Source organism: Salmo salar, unplaced genomic scaffold (genome assembly GCF_905237065.1).
Source record: "Salmo salar unplaced genomic scaffold, Ssal_v3.1, whole genome shotgun sequence".
In the NCBI taxonomy this organism is placed as follows: Eukaryota; Metazoa; Chordata; class Actinopteri; order Salmoniformes; family Salmonidae; genus Salmo; species Salmo salar.
In genome coordinates, this window is record NW_025548707.1 from 175001 (window position 1) to 196188 (window position 21188).

The 21188-nt window shown below is 41.8% G+C and overlaps 1 long non-coding RNA gene across 1 annotated transcript in view; it reads left to right on the forward strand.

The window, feature by feature from the left end:
* The window catches only part of LOC123733229 (uncharacterized), a 116201-nt gene extending 95295 nt beyond the window's left edge, over nucleotides 1-20906 (forward strand). The window contains exon 5 of the long non-coding RNA XR_006763668.1: nucleotides 20858-20906. This is a non-coding gene — a long non-coding RNA (uncharacterized lncRNA). The remainder of the gene's footprint in view (nucleotides 1-20857) is intronic.
* The last annotated feature ends 282 nt before the right edge of the window (nucleotides 20907-21188 follow it).

The window sequence follows — 21188 nt, forward strand, 5'->3', positions numbered from 1 at the left end:
CTCACCTCTCTGAGGACTTAGTAACATCATGACTAAATATAAACTATAACCTCACCTCTCTGAGGACTTAGTAAAATCATGACTAAATATAAACTATAACCTCACCTCTCTGAGGACTTAGTAACGTCACACGACTAAATATAAACTATAACCTCACCTCTCTGAGGACTTAGTAACATCATGACTAAATATAAACTATAACCTCACCTCTCTGAGGACTTAGTAACGTCATGACTAAATATAAACTATAACCTCACCTCTCTGAGGACTTAGTAACATCATGACTAAATATAAACTATAACCTCACCTCTCTCTGAGGACTTAGTAACATCATGACTAAATATAAACTATAACCTCACCTCTCTGAGGACTTAGTAACGTCATGACTAAATATAAACTATAACCTCACCTCTCTGAGGACTTAGTAACATCATGACTAAATATAAACTATAACCTCACCTCTCTGAGGACTTAGTAACGTCATGACAAATTATAAACTATAACCTCACCTATCTGAGGACTTAGTAACGTCATGACTAAATATAAACTATAACCTCACCTCTCTGAGGACTTAGTAACATCATGACTAAATATAAACTACAACCTCACCTCTCTGAGGACTTAGTAACATCATGACTAAATATAAACTACAACCTCACCTCTCTGAGGACTTAGTAACGACATGACTAAATATAAACTATAACCTCACCTCTCTGAGGACTTAGTAACATCATGACTAAATATAAACTATAACCTCACCTCTCTGAGGACTTAGTAACATCACACGACTAAATATAAACTATAACCTCACCTCTCTGAGGACTTAGTAACATCATGACTAAATATAAACTATAACCTCACCTCTCTGAGGACTTAGTAACATCACACGACTAAATATAAACTATAACCTCACCTCTCTGAGGACTTAGTAACGTCATGACTAAATATAAACTATAACCTCACCTCTCTGAGGACTTAGTAACATCATGACTAAATATAAACTATAACCTCACCTCTCTGACGACTTAGTAACATCACAAGACTAAATATAAACTATAACCTCACCTCTCTGAGGACTTAGTAACATCATGACTAAATATAAACTCTAACCTCACCTCTCTGAGGACTTAGTAACATCATGACTAAATATAAACTATAACCTCACCTCTCTGAGGACTTAGTAATATCATGACTAAATATAAACTATAACCTCATCTCTCTGAGGACTTAGTAATATCATGACTAAATATAAACTATAACCTCACCTCTCTGAGGACTTAGTAACATCATGACTAAATATAAACTAGAACCTCACCTCTCTGAGGACTTAGTAACGACATGACTAAATATAAACTATAACCTCACCTCTCTGAGGACTTAGTAACATCATGACTAAATATAAACTATAACCTCACCTCTCTGAGGACTTAGTAACATCATGACTAAATATAAACTATAACCTCATCTCTCTGAGGACTTAGTAATATCATGACTAAATATAAACTATAACCTCACCTCTCTGAGGACTTAGTAATATCATGACTAAATATAAACTATAACCTCACCTCTCTGAGGACTTAGTAACGTCACACGACTAAATATAAACTATAACCTCACCTCTCTGAGGACTTAGTAACGACATGACTAAATATAAACTATAACCTCACCTCTCTGAGGACTTAGTAATGTCATGACTAAATATAAACTATAAACTCACCTCTCTGAGGACTTAGTAACGTCATGACTAAATATAAACTATAACCTCACCTCTCTGAGGACTTAGTAACATCATGACTAAATATAAACTATAACCTCACCTCTCTGAGGACTTAGTAACATCACACGACTAAATATAAACTATAACCTCACCTCTCTGAGGACGTAGTAACATCATGACTAAATATAAACTATAACCTCACCTCTCTGAGGACTTAGTAACGTCACACGACTAAATATAAACTATAACCTCACCTCTCTGAGGACTTAGTAATGTCATGACTAAATATAAACTATAACCTCACCTCTCTGAGGACTTAGTAATGTCATGACTAAATATAAACTATAACCTCACCTCTCTGAGGACTTAGTAACATCATGACTAAATATAAACTATAACCTCACCTCTCTGAGGACTTAGTAACATCATGATTAAATATAAACTATAACCTCACCTCTCTGAGGACTTAGTAACATCATGACTAAATATAAACTATAACCTCACCTCTCTGAGGACTTAGTAACATCACACGACTAAATATAAACTATAACCTCACCTCTCTGAGGACTTAGTAATGTCATGACTAAATATAAACTATAACCTCACCTCTCTGAGGACTTAGTAACGTCATGACTAAATATAAACTATAACCTCACCTCTCTGAGGACTTAGTAACATCATGACTAAATATAAACTATAACCTCACCTCTCTCAGGACTTAGTAATGTCATGACTAAATATAAACTATAACATTTTTTACATTTTAGTCATTTAGCAGACGCTCTTATCCAGAGCGACTTACAAATTGGTGCATTCACCTTATAATATCCAGTGGAACAACCACTTTACAATAGTGCATCTAAATCTTTTAAGGGGGGGGTTAGAAGGATTACTTTATCCTATCCCAGGTATTCCTTGAAGAGGTGGGGTTTCAGGTGTCTCCGGAAGGTGGTGATTGACTCCGCTGTCCTGGCGTCGTGAGGGAGCTTGTTCCACCATTGGGGTGCCAGAGCAGCGAACAGTTTTGACTGGGCTGAGCGGGAACTGTGCTTCCTCAGAGGTAGGGGGCCAGCAGGCCAGAGGTGGATGAACGGAGTGCCCTTGTTTGGGTGTAGGGACTGATCAGAGCCTGAAGGTACGGAGGTGCCGTTCCCCTCACAGCTCCGTAGGCAAGCACCATGGTCTTGTAGGGGATGCGAGCTTCGACTGGAAGCCAGTGGAGAGAGCGGAGGAGCGGGGTGACGTGAGAGAACTTGGGAAGGTTGAACACCAGACGGGCTGCGGCGTTCTGGATGAGTTGTCGGGGTTTAATGGCACAGGCAGGGAGCCCAGCCAACAGCGAGTTGCAATAATCCAGACGGGCGATGACAAGTGCCTGGATTAGGACCTGCGCCGCTTCCTGTGTGAGGCAGGGTCGTACTCTGCGAATGTTGTAGAGCATGAACCTACAGGATCGGGTCACCGCCTTGATGTTGGTGGAGAACGACAGGGTGTTGTCCAGGGTCACGCCAAGGCTCTTAGCACTCTGGGAGGAGGACACAAGGGAGTTGTCAACCGTGATGGCGAGATCATGGAACGGGCAGTCCTTCCCCGGGAGGAAGAGCAGCTCCGTCTTGCCGAGGTTCAGCTTGAGGTGGTGATCCGTCATCCACACTGATATGTCTGCCAGACATGCAGAGATGCGATTCGCCACCTGGTTGTCAGAAGGGGGGAAAGGAGAAGATTAATTGTGTGTCATCTGCATAACAATGATATGAGAGACCATGTGAGGATATGACAGAGCCAAGTGACTTGGTGTATAGCGAGAATAGGAGTGGGCCAAGAACAGAGCCCTGGGGGACACCAGTGGTGAGAGCACGTGGTGCGGAGACAGATTCTCGCCACGCCACCTGGTAGGAGCGACCTGTCAGGTAGGACGCAATCCAAGCGTGCGCGGTGCCGGAGATGCCCAGCTCGGAGAGGGTGGAGAGGAGGATCTGATGGTTCACGGTATCAAAGGCAGCAGATAGGTCTAGAAGGATGAGAGCAGAGGAGAGAGAGTTAGCTTTAGCAGTGCGGAGAGCCTCCGTGACACAGAGAAGAGCAGTCTCAGTTGAATGCCCAGTCTTGAAACCTGACTGATTAGGATCAAGAAGGTCATTCTGAGAGAGATAGCAAGAGAGCTGGCCAAGGACGGCGTGTTCAAGAGTTTTGGAGAGAAAGGAAAGAAGGGATACTGGTCTGTAGTTGTTGACATCGGAGGGATCGAGTGTAGGTTTTTTTCAGAAGGGGTGCAACTCTCGCTCTCTTGAAGACGGAAGGGACGTAGCCAGCGGTCAAGGATGCGTTGATGAGCGAGGTGAGGTAGGGGAGAAGGTCTCCGGAAATGGTCTGGAGAAGAGAGGAGGGGATAGGGTCAAGTGGGCAGGTTGTTGGGCGGCCGGCCGTCACAAGACGCGAGATTTCATCTGGAGAGAGAGGGGAGAAAGAGGTCAAAGCACAGGGTAGGGCAGTGTGAGCAGGACCAGCAGTGTCGTTTGACTTAGCAACGAGGATCGGATGTCGTCAACCTTCTTTTCAAAATGGTTGACGAAGTCATCCGCAGAGAGGGAGGAGGGGGGGAGGGGGAGGAGGATTCAGGAGGGAGGAGAAGGTAGCAAAGAGCTTCCTAGGGTTAGAGGCAGATGCTTGGAGTTTAGAGTGGTAGAAAGTGGCTTTAGCAGCAGAGACAGAAGAGGAAAATGTAGAGAGGAGGGAGTGAAAGGATGCCAGGTCCGCAGGGGAGGCGAGTTTTCCTCCATTTCCGCTCGGCTGCCCGGAGCCCTGTTCTGTGAGCTCGCAGTGAGTCGTCGAGCCACGGAGCAGGAGGGAAGGACCGAGCCGGCCTGGAGGATAGGGGACAGAGGAAATCAAAGGATGCAGAGAGGGAGGAGAGGAGGGTTGAGGAGGCAGAATCAGGAGATAGGTTGGAGAAGGTTTGAGCAGAGGGAAGAGATGATAGGATGGAAGAGGAGAGAGTAGCGGAGAGAGAGAGCGAAGGTTGGGACGGGCGCAATACCATCCGAGTAGGGGGAGAGTGAGAAGTGTTGGATGAGAGCGAGAGGGAAAAGGATACAAGGTAGTGGTCGGAGACTTGGAGGGGAGTTGCAATGAGATTAGTGGAAGAACAGCATCTAGTAAAGATGAGGTCAAGCGTATTGCCTGCCTTGTGAGTAGGGGGGGGAAGGTGAGAGGGTGAGGTCGAAAGAGGAGAGGAGTGGAAAGAAGGAGGCAGAGAGGAATGAGTCGAAGGTAGACGTGGGGAGGTTAAAGTCACCCAGAACTGTGAGAGGTGAGCCATCCTCAGGAAAGGAACTTATCAAGGCGTCAAGCTCATTGATGAACTCTCCAAGGGAACCTGGAGGGCGATAAATGATAAGGATGTTAAGCTTTAAAGGGCTGGTAACTGTGACAGCATGGAATTCAAATGAGGAGATAGACAGATGGGTCAGGGGAGAAAGAGAGAATGTCCACTTGGGAGAGATGAGGATTCCAGTGCCACCACCCCGCTGGCTCGATGCTCTAGGGGTATGCGAGAACACGTAGTCAGACGAGGAGAGAGCAGTAGGAGTAGCAGTGTTATCTGTGGTAATCCATGTTTCCGTCAGCACCAGGAAGTCTAGGGACTGGAGGGTAGCATAGGCTGAGATGAACTCAGCCTTGTTGGCCGCAGACCGGCAGTTCCAGAGGCTGCCGGAGACCTGGAACTCCACGTGGGTCGTGCGCGCTGGGACCACCAGGTTAGAGTGGCAGCGGCCACGCGGTGTGGAGCGTTTGTATGGCCTGTGCAGAGGAGAGAGAACAGGGATAGACAGACACATAGTAGACAAGCTACAGAAGAGGCTACGCTAATGCAAATGAGATTGGAGTGACAAGTGGACTACACGTCTCGAATGTTTAGGAAGTTGCTTACGTTGCAAAAATGTTATTGACTAAAATGATACAGTACTGCTGGCTGGTGGAGTAGGCTAGCTAGCAGTGGCTCCGTTGTTGACTTTGAACGTGTAGCTGGCTAGGTAACCTCGGTAGTTTCAGTACTACACCTTGTCATGATACAAAGCAACTTTGTAGCTAGCTAGCTAACATAACACTAATCAAGACGTTCCTTGTAGTGTATTTAGTTTCAACAATGCTGCTCGTCAGTAATAGTTGGCTGGGTTAGGAAAAATGGCGTCGCGGGGGACGGAAATAGCTGGCTAGCTAACCTCGATGGCTGGCTAGCTAACAATTATCAAGCTATGACAAAGACAACTAAGTAGCTAGCTAGGTAACACTGCACTAGTCAAATCGTTCCGTTGTAAAGTATTAGTATCTACAGCGCTGCTAGTCGGTAACGGTTGGCTAGCTGGCAGTGGGTTAATGATGACTAGGTGTGTTGAGTAAGTCTGGCGCCGCGTCGCGGCTGGCTAGCACACCTCGATAATACTCAAAATCAAACTACACAATTATCTTAGATACAGAGACAGCAAAGACAACTATGTAGCTGGCTAACTAACACTAACACCACACTAATCAAGTCGTTACGCTTGTAATGTAATAGTTTCTGCGGTGCTGCGAGTCGGTAGAAGTTGGCTAGCTAACAGTGATGACTAGCTAGCTAGCAGCCAGCAGCTAGCAGTGTTGACTACTACGTTGACTACGTTAGGAGGACGAAGATAGCTAGCCTCGATAATTACTCAGTTACTCTAAACTACACAATTATCTTTGATACAAAGACGGCTATGTAGCTAGCTAAGAAGAATTGCTCAGATCAAACAAATCAAGCCGTTGTAATGTAGCGAAGTGTAATATTACCTGTGGAGCGAAGCGTGGTGCGACTGCTCGCTCCAAACCGGAAGTCTCTTCCAGCTCAACTCTCTGAGGACTTAGTAACGTCATGACTAAATATAAACTATAACCTCACCTCTCTGAGGACTTAGTAACATCATGACTAAATATAAACTATAACCTCAGCTCTCTGAGGACTTAGTAACATCACACGACTAAATATAAACTATAACCTCACCTCTCTGAGGACGTAGTAACATCATGACTAAATATAAACTATAACCTCACCTCTCTGAGGACTTAGTAACGTCACACGACTAAATATAAACTATAACCTCACCTCTCTGAGGACTTAGTAATATCATGACTAAATTTAAACTATAACCTCACCTCTCTGAGGACTTAGTAACGACATGACTAAATATAAACTATAACCTCACCTCTCTGAGGACTTATTAACGTCATGACTAAATATAAACTATAACCTCACCTCTCTGAGGACGTAGTAACATCATGACTAAATATAAACTATAACCTCACCTCTCTGAGGACGTAGTAACATCACACGACTAAATATAAACTATAACCTCACCTCTCTGAGGACTTAGTAACGTCACGACTAAATATAAACTATAACCTCACCTCTCTGAGGACTTAGTAATGTCATGACTAAATATAAACTATAACCTCACCTCTCTGAGGACTTAGTAATGTCATGACTAAATATAAACTATAACCTCACCTCTCTGAGGACTTAGTAACATCATGACTAAATATAAACTATAACCTCACCTCTCTGAGGACTTAGTAACATCATGACTAAATATAAACTCTAACCTCACCTCTCTGAGGACTTAGTAACGTCATGACTAAATATAAACTATAACCTCACCTCTCTGAGGACTTAGTAACGTCACGACTAAATATAAACTATAACCTCACCTCTCTGAGGACTTAGTAACGTCACGACTAAATATAAACTATAACCTCACCTCTCTGAGGACTTAGTAACGTCATGACTAAATATAAACTATAACCTCACCTCTCTGAGGACTTAGTAACGTCATGACTAAATATAAACTATAACCTCACCTCTCTGAGGACTTAGTAACATCATGACTAAATATAAACTATAACCTCACCTCTATGAGGACTTAGTAACATCATGACTAAATATAAACTATAACCTCACCTCTCTGAGGACTTAGTAACATCATGACTAAATATAAACTATAACCTCACCTCTCTGAGGACTTAGTAACATCATGACTAAATATAAACTATAACCTCACCTCTCTGAGGACTTAGTAACATCATGACTAAATATAAACTATAACCTCACCTCTCTGAGGACTTAGTAATGTCATGACTAAATATAAACTATAACCTCAACTCTCTGAGGACTTAGTAACATCATGACTAAATATAAACTATAACCGCAACTCTCTGAGGACTTAGTAACATCATGACTAAATATAAACTATAACCGCACCTCTCTGAGGACTTAGTAACATCATGACTAAATATAAACTATAACCTCACCTCTCTGAGGACTTAGTAACGTCACACGACTAAATATAAACTATAACCTCACCTCTCTGAGGACTTAGTAATATCATGACTAAATATAAACTATAACCTCACCTCTCTGAGGACTTAGTAACGTCATGACTAAATATAAACTATAACCTCACCTCTCTGAGGACTTAGTAACGTCACATGACTAAATATAAACTATAACCTCACCTCTCTGAGGACTTAGTAACGTCATGACTAAATATAAACTATAACCTCACCTCTCTGAGGACTTAGTAACATCATGACTAAATATAAACTATAACCTCAGCTCTCTGAGGACTTAGTAACGTCACATGACTAAATATAAACTATAACCTCACCTCTCTGAGGACTTAGTAATGTCATGACTAAATATAAACTATAACCTCACCTCTCTGAGGACTTAGTAACATCATGACTAAATATAAACTATAACCTCACCTCTCTGAGGACTTAGTAACATCACACGACTAAATATAAACTATAACCTCACCTCTCTGAGGACGTAGTAACATCATGACTAAATATAAACTATAACCTCACCTCTCTGAGGACTTAGTAACGTCACACGACTAAATATAAACTATAACCTCACCTCTCTGAGGACTTAGTAACATCATGACTAAATATAAACTATAACCTCACCTCTCTGAGGACTTAGTAATGTCATGACTAAATATAAACTATAACCTCACCTCTCTGAGGACTTAGTAACATCATGACTAAATATAAACTATAACCTCACCTCTTTGAGGACTTAGTAACGTCACACGACTAAATATAAACTATAACCTCACCTCTCTGAGGACTTAGTAACATCATGACTAAATATAAACTATAACCTCACCTCTCTGAGGACTTAGTAATGTCATGACTAAATATAAACTATAACCTCACCTCTCTGAGGACTTAGTAACATCATGACTAAATATAAACTATAACCTCACCTCTCTGAGGACTTAGTAACATCATGACTAAATATAAACTATAACCTCACCTCTCTGAGGACTTAGTAACATCATGACTAAATATAAACTATAACCTCACCTCTCTGAGGACTTAGTAACATCATGACTAAATATAAACTATAACCTCACCTCTCTGAGGACTTAGTAACATCATGACTAAATATAAACTCTAACCTCACCTCTCTGAGGACTTAGTAACGTCATGACTAAATATAAACTATAACCTCACCTCTCTGAGGACTTAGTAACATCATGACTAAATATAAACTATAACCTCACCTCTCTGAGGACTTAGTAACGTCATGACTAAATATAAACTATAACCTCACCTCTCTCAGGACTTAGTAATGTCATGACTAAATATAAACTATAACATTTTTTACATTTTAGTCATTTAGCAGACGCTCTTATCCAGAGCGACTTACAAATTGGTGCATTCACCTTATAATATCCAGTGGAACAACCACTTTACAATAGTGCATCTAAATCTTTTAAGGGGGGGGTTAGAAGGATTACTTTATCCTATCCCAGGTATTCCTTGAAGAGGTGGGGTTTCAGGTGTCTCCGGAAGGTGGTGATTGACTCCGCTGTCCTGGCGTCGTGAGGGAGCTTGTTCCACCATTGGGGTGCCAGAGCAGCGAACAGTTTTGACTGGGCTGAGCGGGAACTGTGCTTCCTCAGAGGTAGGGGGGCCAGCAGGCCAGAGGTGGATGAACGGAGTGCCCTTGTTTGGGTGTAGGGACTGATCAGAGCCTGAAGGTACGGAGGTGCCGTTCCCCTCACAGCTCCGTAGGCAAGCACCATGGTCTTGTAGGGGATGCGAGCTTCGACTGGAAGCCAGTGGAGAGAGCGGAGGAGCGGGGTGACGTGAGAGAACTTGGGAAGGTTGAACACCAGACGGGCTGCGGCGTTCTGGATGAGTTGTCGGGGTTTAATGGCACAGGCAGGGAGCCCAGCCAACAGCGAGTTGCAATAATCCAGACGGGCGATGACAAGTGCCTGGATTAGGACCTGCGCCGCTTCCTGTGTGAGGCAGGGTCGTACTCTGCGAATGTTGTAGAGCATGAACCTACAGGATCGGGTCACCGCCTTGATGTTGGTGGAGAACGACAGGGTGTTGTCCAGGGTCACGCCAAGGCTCTTAGCACTCTGGGAGGAGGACACAAGGGAGTTGTCAACCGTGATGGCGAGATCATGGAACGGGCAGTCCTTCCCCGGGAGGAAGAGCAGCTCCGTCTTGCCGAGGTTCAGCTTGAGGTGGTGATCCGTCATCCACACTGATATGTCTGCCAGACATGCAGAGATGCGATTCGCCACCTGGTTGTCAGAAGGGGGGAAAGGAGAAGATTAATTGTGTGTCATCTGCATAACAATGATATGAGAGACCATGTGAGGATATGACAGAGCCAAGTGACTTGGTGTATAGCGAGAATAGGAGTGGGCCAAGAACAGAGCCCTGGGGGACACCAGTGGTGAGAGCACGTGGTGCGGAGACAGATTCTCGCCACGCCACCTGGTAGGAGCGACCTGTCAGGTAGGACGCAATCCAAGCGTGCGCGGTGCCGGAGATGCCCAGCTCGGAGAGGGTGGAGAGGAGGATCTGATGGTTCACGGTATCAAAGGCAGCAGATAGGTCTAGAAGGATGAGAGCAGAGGAGAGAGAGTTAGCTTTAGCAGTGCGGAGAGCCTCCGTGACACAGAGAAGAGCAGTCTCAGTTGAATGCCCAGTCTTGAAACCTGACTGATTAGGATCAAGAAGGTCATTCTGAGAGAGATAGCAAGAGAGCTGGCCAAGGACGGCGTGTTCAAGAGTTTTGGAGAGAAAGGAAAGAAGGGATACTGGTCTGTAGTTGTTGACATCGGAGGGATCGAGTGTAGGTTTTTTCAGAAGGGGTGCAACTCTCGCTCTCTTGAAGACGGAAGGGACGTAGCCAGCGGTCAAGGATGCGTTGATGAGCGAGGTGAGGTAGGGGAGAAGGTCTCCGGAAATGGTCTGGAGAAGAGAGGAGGGGATAGGGTCAAGTGGGCAGGTTGTTGGGCGGCCGGCCGTCACAAGACGCGAGATTTCATCTGGAGAGAGAGGGGAGAAAGAGGTCAAAGCACAGGGTAGGGCAGTGTGAGCAGGACTAGCAGTTTCGTTTGACTTAGCAAACGAGGATCGGATGTCGTCAACCTTCTTTTCAAAATGGTTGACGAAGTCATCCGCAGAGAGGGAGGAGGGGGGAGGGGGAGGAGGATTCAGGAGGGAGGAGAAGGTAGCAAAGAGCTTCCTAGGGTTAGAGGCAGATGCTTGGAGTTTAGAGTGGTAGAAAGTGGCTTTAGCAGCAGAGACAGAAGAGGAAAATGTAGAGAGGAGGGAGTGAAAGGATGCCAGGTCCGCAGGGAGGCGAGTTTTCCTCCATTTCCGCTCGGCTGCCCGGAGCCCTGTTCTGTGAGCTCGCAGTGAGTCGTCGAGCCACGGAGCAGGAGGGGAGGACCGAGCCGGCCTGGAGGATAGGGGACAGAGGAAATCAAAGGATGCAGAGAGGGAGGAGAGGAGGGTTGAGGAGGCAGAATCAGGAGATAGGTTGGAGAAGGTTTGAGCAGAGGGAAGAGATGATAGGATGGAAGAGGAGAGAGTAGCGGGAGAGAGAGAGCGAAGGTTGGGACGGCGCAATACCATCCGAGTAGGGGGAGAGTGAGAAGTGTTGGATGAGAGCGAGAGGGAAAAGGATACAAGGTAGTGGTCGGAGACTTGGAGGGAGTTGCAATGAGATTAGTGGAAGAACAGCATCTAGTAAAGATGAGGTCAAGCGTATTGCCTGCCTTGTGAGTAGGGGGGGAAGGTGAGAGGGTGAGGTCGAAAGAGGAGAGGAGTGGAAAGAAGGAGGCAGAGAGGAATGAGTCGAAGGTAGACGTGGGGAGGTTAAAGTCACCCAGAACTGTGAGAGGTGAGCCATCCTCAGGAAAGGAACTTATCAAGGCGTCAAGCTCATTGATGAACTCTCCAAGGGAACCTGGAGGGCGATAAATGATAAGGATGTTAAGCTTTAAAGGGCTGGTAACTGTGACAGCATGGAATTCAAATGAGGAGATAGACAGATGGGTCAGGGGAGAAAGAGAGAATGTCCACTTGGGAGAGATGAGGATTCCAGTGCCACCACCCCGCTGGCTCGATGCTCTAGGGGTATGCGAGAACACGTAGTCAGACGAGGAGAGAGCAGTAGGAGTAGCAGTGTTATCTGTGGTAATCCATGTTTCCGTCAGCACCAGGAAGTCTAGGGACTGGAGGGTAGCATAGGCTGAGATGAACTCAGCCTTGTTGGCCGCAGACCGGCAGTTCCAGAGGCTGCCGGAGACCTGGAACTCCACGTGGGTCGTGCGCGCTGGGACCACCAGGTTAGAGTGGCAGCGGCCACGCGGTGTGGAGCGTTTGTATGGCCTGTGCAGAGGAGAGAGAACAGGGATAGACAGACACATAGTAGACAAGCTACAGAAGAGGCTACGCTAATGCAAATGAGATTGGAGTGACAAGTGGACTACACGTCTCGAATGTTTAGGAAGTTAAGCTTACGTTGCAAAAATGTTATTGACTAAAATGATACAGTACTGCTGGCTGGTGGAGTAGGCTAGCTAGCAGTGGCTCCGTTGTTGACTTTGAACGTGTAGCTGGCTAGGTAACCTCGGTAGTTTCAGTACTACACCTTGTCATGATACAAAGCAACTTTGTAGCTAGCTAGCTAACATAACACTAATCAAGACGTTCCTTGTAGTGTATTTAGTTTCAACAATGCTGCTCGTCAGTAATAGTTGGCTGGGTTAGGAAAAATGGCGTCGCGGGGGACGGAAATAGCTGGCTAGCTAACCTCGATGGCTGGCTAGCTAACAATTATCAAGCTATGACAAAGACAACTAAGTAGCTAGCTAGGTAACACTGCACTAGTCAAATCGTTCCGTTGTAAAGTATTAGTATCTACAGCGCTGCTAGTCGGTAACGGTTGGCTAGCTGGCAGTGGGTTAATGATGACTAGGTGTGTTGAGTAAGTCTGGCGCCGCGTCGCGGCTGGCTAGCACACCTCGATAATACTCAAAATCAAACTACACAATTATCTTAGATACAGAGACAGCAAAGACAACTATGTAGCTGGCTAACTAACACTAACACCACACTAATCAAGTCGTTACGTTGTAATGTAATAGTTTCTGCGGTGCTGCTAGTCGGTAGAAGTTGGCTAGCTAACAGTGATGACTAGCTAGCTAGCAGCTAGCAGCTAGCAGTGTTGACTACTACGTTGACTACGTTAGGAGGACGAAGATAGCTAGCCTCGATAATTACTCAGTTACTCTAAACTACACAATTATCTTTGATACAAAGACGGCTATGTAGCTAGCTAAGAAGAATTGCTCAGATCAAACAAATCAAGCCGTTGTAATGTAGCGAAGTGTAATATTACCTGTGGAGCGAAGCGTGGTGCGACTGCTCGCTCCAAACCGGAAGTCTCTTCCAGCTCAACTCTCTGAGGACTTAGTAACGTCATGACTAAATATAAACTATAACCTCACCTCTCTGAGGACTTAGTAACATCATGACTAAATATAAACTATAACCTCAGCTCTCTGAGGACTTAGTAACATCACACGACTAAATATAAACTATAACCTCACCTCTCTGAGGACGTAGTAACATCATGACTAAATATAAACTATAACCTCACCTCTCTGAGGACTTAGTAACGTCACACGACTAAATATAAACTATAACCTCACCTCTCTGAGGACTTAGTAATATCATGACTAAATTTAAACTATAACCTCACCTCTCTGAGGACTTAGTAACGACATGACTAAATATAAACTATAACCTCACCTCTCTGAGGACTTAGTAATGTCATGACTAAATATAAACTATAACCTCACCTCTCTGAGGACGTAGTAACATCATGACTAAATATAAACTATAACCTCACCTCTCTGAGGACTTAGTAACGTCACACGACTAAATATAAACTATAACCTCACCTCTCTGAGGACTTAGTAATGTCATGACTAAATATAAACTATAACCTCACCTCTCTGAGGACTTAGTAACGTCATGACTAAATATAAACTATAACCTCACCTCTCTGAGGACTTAGTAACATCATGACTAAATATAAACTATAACCTCACCTCTCTGAGGACTTAGTAACGTCACATGACTAAATATAAACTATAACCTCACCTCTCTGAGGACTTAGTAACATCATGACTAAATATAAACTATAACCTCACCTCTCTGAGGACTTAGTAACATCATGACTAAATATAAACTATAACCTCACCTCTCTGAGGACTTAGTAACATCATGACTAAATATAAACTATAACCTCACCTCTCTGAGGACTTAGTAACATCATGACTAAATATAAACTATAACCTCACCTCTCTGAGGACTTAGTAACGTCATGACTAAATATAAACTATAACCTCACCTCTCTGAGGACTTAGTAACGTCACACGACTAAATATAAACTATAACCTCACCTCTCTGAGGACTTAGTAACGACATGACTAAATATAAACTATAACCTCACCTCTCTGAGGACTTAGTAACGTCATGACTAAATATAAACTATAACCTCACCTCTCTGAGGACTTAGTAACATCACGACTAAATATAAACTATAACCTCACCTCTCTGAGGACTTAGTAACGTCATGACTAAATATAAACTATAACCTCACCTCTCTGAGGACTTAGTAACATCATGACTAAATATAAACTATAACCTCACCTCTCTGAGGACTTAGTAACGTCATGACTAAATATAAACTATAACCTCACCTCTCTGAGGACTTAGTAATGTCATGACTAAATATAAACTATAACCTCACCTCTCTGAGGACTTAGTAACATCATGACTAAATATAAACTATAACCTCACCTCTCTGAGGACTTAGTAACATCATGACTAAATATAAACTATAACCTCACCTCTCTGAGGACTTAGTAACATCATGACTAAATATAAACTATAACCTCACCTCTCTGAGGACTTAGTAACATCCACGACTAAATATAAACTATAACCTCACCTCTCTGAGGACTTAGTAACATCATGACTAAATATAAACTATAACCTCACCTCTCTGAGGACTTAGTAACATCCACGACTAAATATAAACTATAACCTCACCTCTCTGAGGACTTAGTAACATCATGACTAAATATAAACTATAACCTCACCTCTCTGAGGACTTAGTAACGTCACACGACTAAATATAAACTATAACCTCACCTCTCTGAGGACTTAGTAATATCATGACTAAATATAAACTATAACCTCACCTCTCTGAGGACTTAGTAACGTCATGACTAAATATAAACTATAACCTCACCTCTCTGAGGACTTAGTAACGTCACATGACTAAATATAAACTATAACCTCACCTCTCTGAGGACTTAGTAACGTCATGACTAAATATAAACTATAACCTCACCTCTCTGAGGACTTAGTAACGTCATGACTAAATATAAACTATAACCTCACCTCTCTGAGGACTTAGTAACGTCATGACTAAATATAAACTATAACCTCACCTCTCTGAGGACTTAGTAACATCATGACTAAATATAAACTATAACCTCACCTCTCTGAGGACTTAGTAACGTCACATGACTAAATATAAACTATAACCTCACCTCTCTGAGGACTTAGTAACATCATGACTAAATATAAACTATAACCTCACCTCTCTGAGGACTTAGTAACATCATGACTAAATATAAACTATAACCTCACCTCTCTGAGGACTTAGTAACATCATGACTAAATATAAACTATAACCTCACCTCTCTGAGGACTTAGTAACGTCATGACTAAATATAAACTATAACCTCACCTCTCTGAGGACTTAGTAACGTCACACGACTAAATATAAACTATAACCTCACCTCTCTGAGGACTTAGTAACATCATGACTAAATATAAACTATAACCTCACCTCTCTGAGGACTTAGTAACATCATGACTAAATATAAACTATAACCTCACCTCTCTGAGGACTTAGTAACGTCATGACTAAATATAAACTATAACCTCACCTCTCTGAGGACTTAGTAACATCATGACTAAATATAAACTATAACCTCACCTCTCTGAGGACTTAGTAACGTCATGACTAAATATAAACTATAACCTCACCTCTCTGAGGACTTAGTAACATCATGACTAAATATAAACTATAACCTCACCTCTCTGAGGACTTAGTAACGACATGACTAAATATAAACTATAACCTCACCTCTCTGAGGACTTAGTAACGTCATGACTAAATATAAACTATAACCTCACCTCTCTGAGGACTTAGTAACATCATGACTAAATATAAACTATAACCTCACCTCTCTGAGGACTTAGTAACATCACACGACTAAATATAAACTATAACCTCACCTCTCTGAGGACGTAGTAACATCATGACTAAATATAAACTATAACCTCACCTCTCTGAGGACTTAGTAATATCATGACTAAATATAAACTATAACCTCACCTCTCTGAGGACTTAGTAACATCATGACTAAATATAAACTATAACCTCACCTCTCTGAGGACTTAGTAACGTCACACGACTAAATATAAACTATAACCTCACCTCTCTGAGGACTTAGTAACATCATGACTAAATATAAACTATAACCTCACCTCTCTGAGGACTTAGTAACGTCATGACTAAATATAAACTATAACCTCACCTCTCTGAGGACTTAGTAACGTCACATGACTAAATATAAACTATAACCTCACCTCTCTGAGGACTTAGTAACATCATGACTAAATATAAACTATAACCTCACCTCTCTGAGGACTTAGTAACATCATGACTAAATATAAACTATAACCTCACCTCTCTGAGGACTTAGTAACATCATGACTAAATATAAACTATAACCTCACCTCTCTGAGGACTTAGTAACGTCACACGACTAAATATAAACTATAACCTCACCTCTCTGAGGACTTAGTAACATCATGACTAAATATAAACTATAACCTCACCTCTCTGAGGACTTAGTAACGTACATGACTAAATATAAACTATAACCTCACCTCTCTGAGGACTTAGTAACATCATGACTAAATATAAACTATAACCTCACCTCTCTGAGGACTTAGTAACGTCATGACTAAATATAAACTATAACCTCACCTCTCTGAGGACTTAGTAATGTCATGACTAAATATAAACTATAACCTCACCTCTCTGAGGACTTAGTAACATCATGACTAAATATAAACTATAACCTCACCTCTCTGAGGACTTAGTAACGTCCACGACTAAATATAAACTATAACCTCACCTCTCTGAGGACTTAGTATTATCATGACTAAATATAAACTATAACCTCACCTCTCTGAGGACTTAGTAACGTCATGACTAAATATAAACTATAACCTCACCTCTCTGAGGACTTAGTAACATCATGACTAAATATAAACTATAACCTCACCTCTCTGAGGACTTAGTAACGTCATGACTAAATATAAACTATAACCTCACCTCTCTGAGGACTTAGTAACATCATGACTAAATATAAACTATAACCTCACCTCTCTGAGGACTTAGTAACATCATGACTAAATATAAACTATAACCTCACCTCTCTGAGGACTTAGTAACATCATGACTAAATATAAACTATAACCTCACCTCTCTGAGGACTTAGTAACGTCATGACTAAATATAAACTATAACCTCACCTCTCTGAGGACTTAGTAACATCATGACTAAATATAAACTATAACCTCACCTCTCTGAGGACTTAGTAACATCATGACTAAATATAAACTATAACCTCACCTCTCTGAGGACTTAGTAACGTCACATGACTAAATATAAACTATAACCTCACCTCTCTGAGGACTTAGTAACGTCCACGACTAAATATAAACTATAACCTCAACTCTCTGAGGACTTAGTAACATCATGACTAAATATAAACTATAACCTCACCTCTCTGAGGACTTAGTAACATCATGACTAAATATAAACTATAACCTCACCTCTCTGAGGACTTAGTAACATCATGACTAAATATAAACTATAACCTCACCTCTCTGAGGACTTAGTAACATCACACGACTAAATATAAACTATAACCTCACCTCTCTGAGGACTTAGTAACATCATGACTAAATATTAACTATAACCTCACCTCTCTGAGGACTTAGTAACGTCACACGACTAAATATAAACTATAACCTCACCTCTCTGAGGACTTAGTAATATCATGACTAAATATAAACTATAACCTCACCTCTCTGAGGACTTAGTAACGTCATGACTAAATATAAACTATAACCTCACCTCTCTGAGGACTTAGTAACGTCACACGACTAAATATAAACTATAACCTCACCTCTCTGAGGACTTAGTAACGTCATGACTAAATATAAACTATAACCTCACCTCTCTGAGGACTTAGTAACATCACACGACTAAATATAAACTATAACCTCACCTCTCTGAGGACTTAGTAACATCATGACTAAATATAAACTATAACCTCACCTCTCTGAGGACTTAGTAACGTCACACGACTAAATATAAACTATAACCTCACCTCTCTGAGGACTTAGTAACGTCATGACTAAATATAAACTATAACCTCACCTCTCTGAGGACTTAGTAACGTCACACGACTAAATATAAACTATAACCTCACCTCTCTGAGGACTTAGTAACATCATGACTAAATATAAACTATAACCTCACCTCTCTGAGGACTTAGTAATGTCATGACTAAATATAAACTATAACCTCACCTCTCTGAGGACTTAGTAACGTCATGACTAAATATAAACTATAACCTCACCTCTCTGAGGACTTAGTAACATCATGACTAAATATAAACTATAACCTCACCTCTCTGAGGACTTAGTAACGTCATGACTAAATATAAACTATAACCTCACCTCTCTGAGGACTTAGTAACGTCATGACTAAATATAAACTATAACCTCACCTCTCTGAGGACTTAGTAACATCATGACTAAATATAAACTATAACCTCACCTCTCTGAGGACTTAGTAACATCATGACTAAATATAAACTATAACCTCACCTCTCTGAGGACGTAGTAACGGTGAAGAGATTGATGAGATGCTGTGGAGAACGTATGAGTCTCATGTACAGAAATGTGGTACTTTTGAGAGTTTAAAAAAGTTTTGATGAGTTGAACTTCGTTTCGATTCGTCTCGGTGTCAAGTATGTTTTGATCACCCGAGGTTTTAGTGGTGGACTACATACACACCACCCATAACTAAATCTAACTATATAAACACCACCCATTACTAAATCTAACTATACAAACACCACCCATTACTAGATCTAACTATATAAACACCACCCATTACTAAATCTAACTATAACCTACCTCGTGGTGGACTATATAAACACCACCCATTACTAAATCTAACTATATAAACACCACCCATTACTAAATCTAACTATATAAACACCACCCATTACTAAATATAACTATAACCTAGTGGTGGACTATATAAACTCCACCCATTACTAAATCTAACTATATAAACACCACCCATTACTAAATCTAGACTATATAAACACCACCCATTACTAAATCTAACTATAACCTATTGTGGTGGACTATATAAACACCACCCATTACTAAATCTAACTATATAAACACCACCCATTACTAAATCTAACTATATAAACACCACCCATTACTAAATCTAACTATATAAACACCACCCATTACTAGATCTAACTATATAAACACCACCCATTACTAAATCTAACTATATAAACACCACCCATTACTAAATCTAACTATAACCTAGTGGTGGACTATATAAACACCACCCATTACTAAATCTAACTATATAAACACCACCCATTACTAAATCTAACTATATAAACACCACCCATTTCTAAATCTAACTATATAAACACCACCCATTACTAAATCTAACTATAACCTAGTCGTGGACTACAGTACCAGTCAAAAGTTTGGACACACCTGCTCATTCAAGGGTTTTTCTTTATTTTTGCTGTTTTATACATTGTAGATTAATAGTGAAGACATCAAATCTATGAAATAACACATATGGAATCATGTAGTAACCAAAAAACGTATTAAACAAATCAAAATATATTTTATATTTGAGATTCTTCAAAGTAGCCAGCCTTTTGCCTTGATGACAGCTTTGCACACTCTTGGCATTCCCTGAACCAGCTTCATGAGGAATGCTTTTCCACATAGGAGTTCCCACATATGCTGAGCACTTGTTGGCTGCCTGAGAGAATGCCAAGAGTGTGCAAAGGGGGGGCCCCAAGTGAAAAAGTTTGGTAAACCCCTGGCCTAAAGGTCCAACTCCATTAACAAAATATAGACCAGTGTTCTCTGTGGATGGATTTGACCAGAGTGATGTAATACATGCTTCTACCACCAGATGGGAGCATTGCAACACTATCCATAGAACCATCATATCTCTTACAAGTCGTCTTGCAGGATTTTCCAGAAATCCTGGTTGCAGGATTCTGTACTTCCTCCTTATTCCCACATTATTCCAGGAATCTTCCCACCAGAATTTTTGGATAACTGAGGAAATTGGACGAAAGGTATCGGAATTATGCAACCTTACTCACAAACGAGACGAGACACAGGCACACATATACAAACTAGTCTTTCAGGACACCTAGTTGTCTTTGTTTTAACCTCACATAATCTTGTTCTGGCTCGGGCCAGATTGAATCTTCAGTGTGGCCTCTCTACTCAAATAAAGGACAAGTGACGTGTAAAAAAATGTACTGATATTCTCTCTCTCTCTCTGTTCAGCTCTTTCACTTCTCAGTCTGAGGTTAAAACATGGAACATAGAAGAAGGTAAGATCTCTGCATTTTTCCTCTGCTGGCGTGTGTGTGTGTGTGTGTGTGTGTGTGTGTGTGTGTGTGTGTGTGTGTGTGTGTGTGTGTGTGTGTGTGTGTGTGTGTGTGTGTGTGTGTGTGTGTGTGTGTGTGTGTGTGTGATCAATGCCCTCTGGGGAAAAACGTAATATAAAGACAGCTATACACCTGGGCACAAACTCACCCTGCTATTAACACAGTAATGATATGGATTTATTGTGGCTCTGCATTAAATGTCTGTCTGAATGTACATAGCTTAGTAC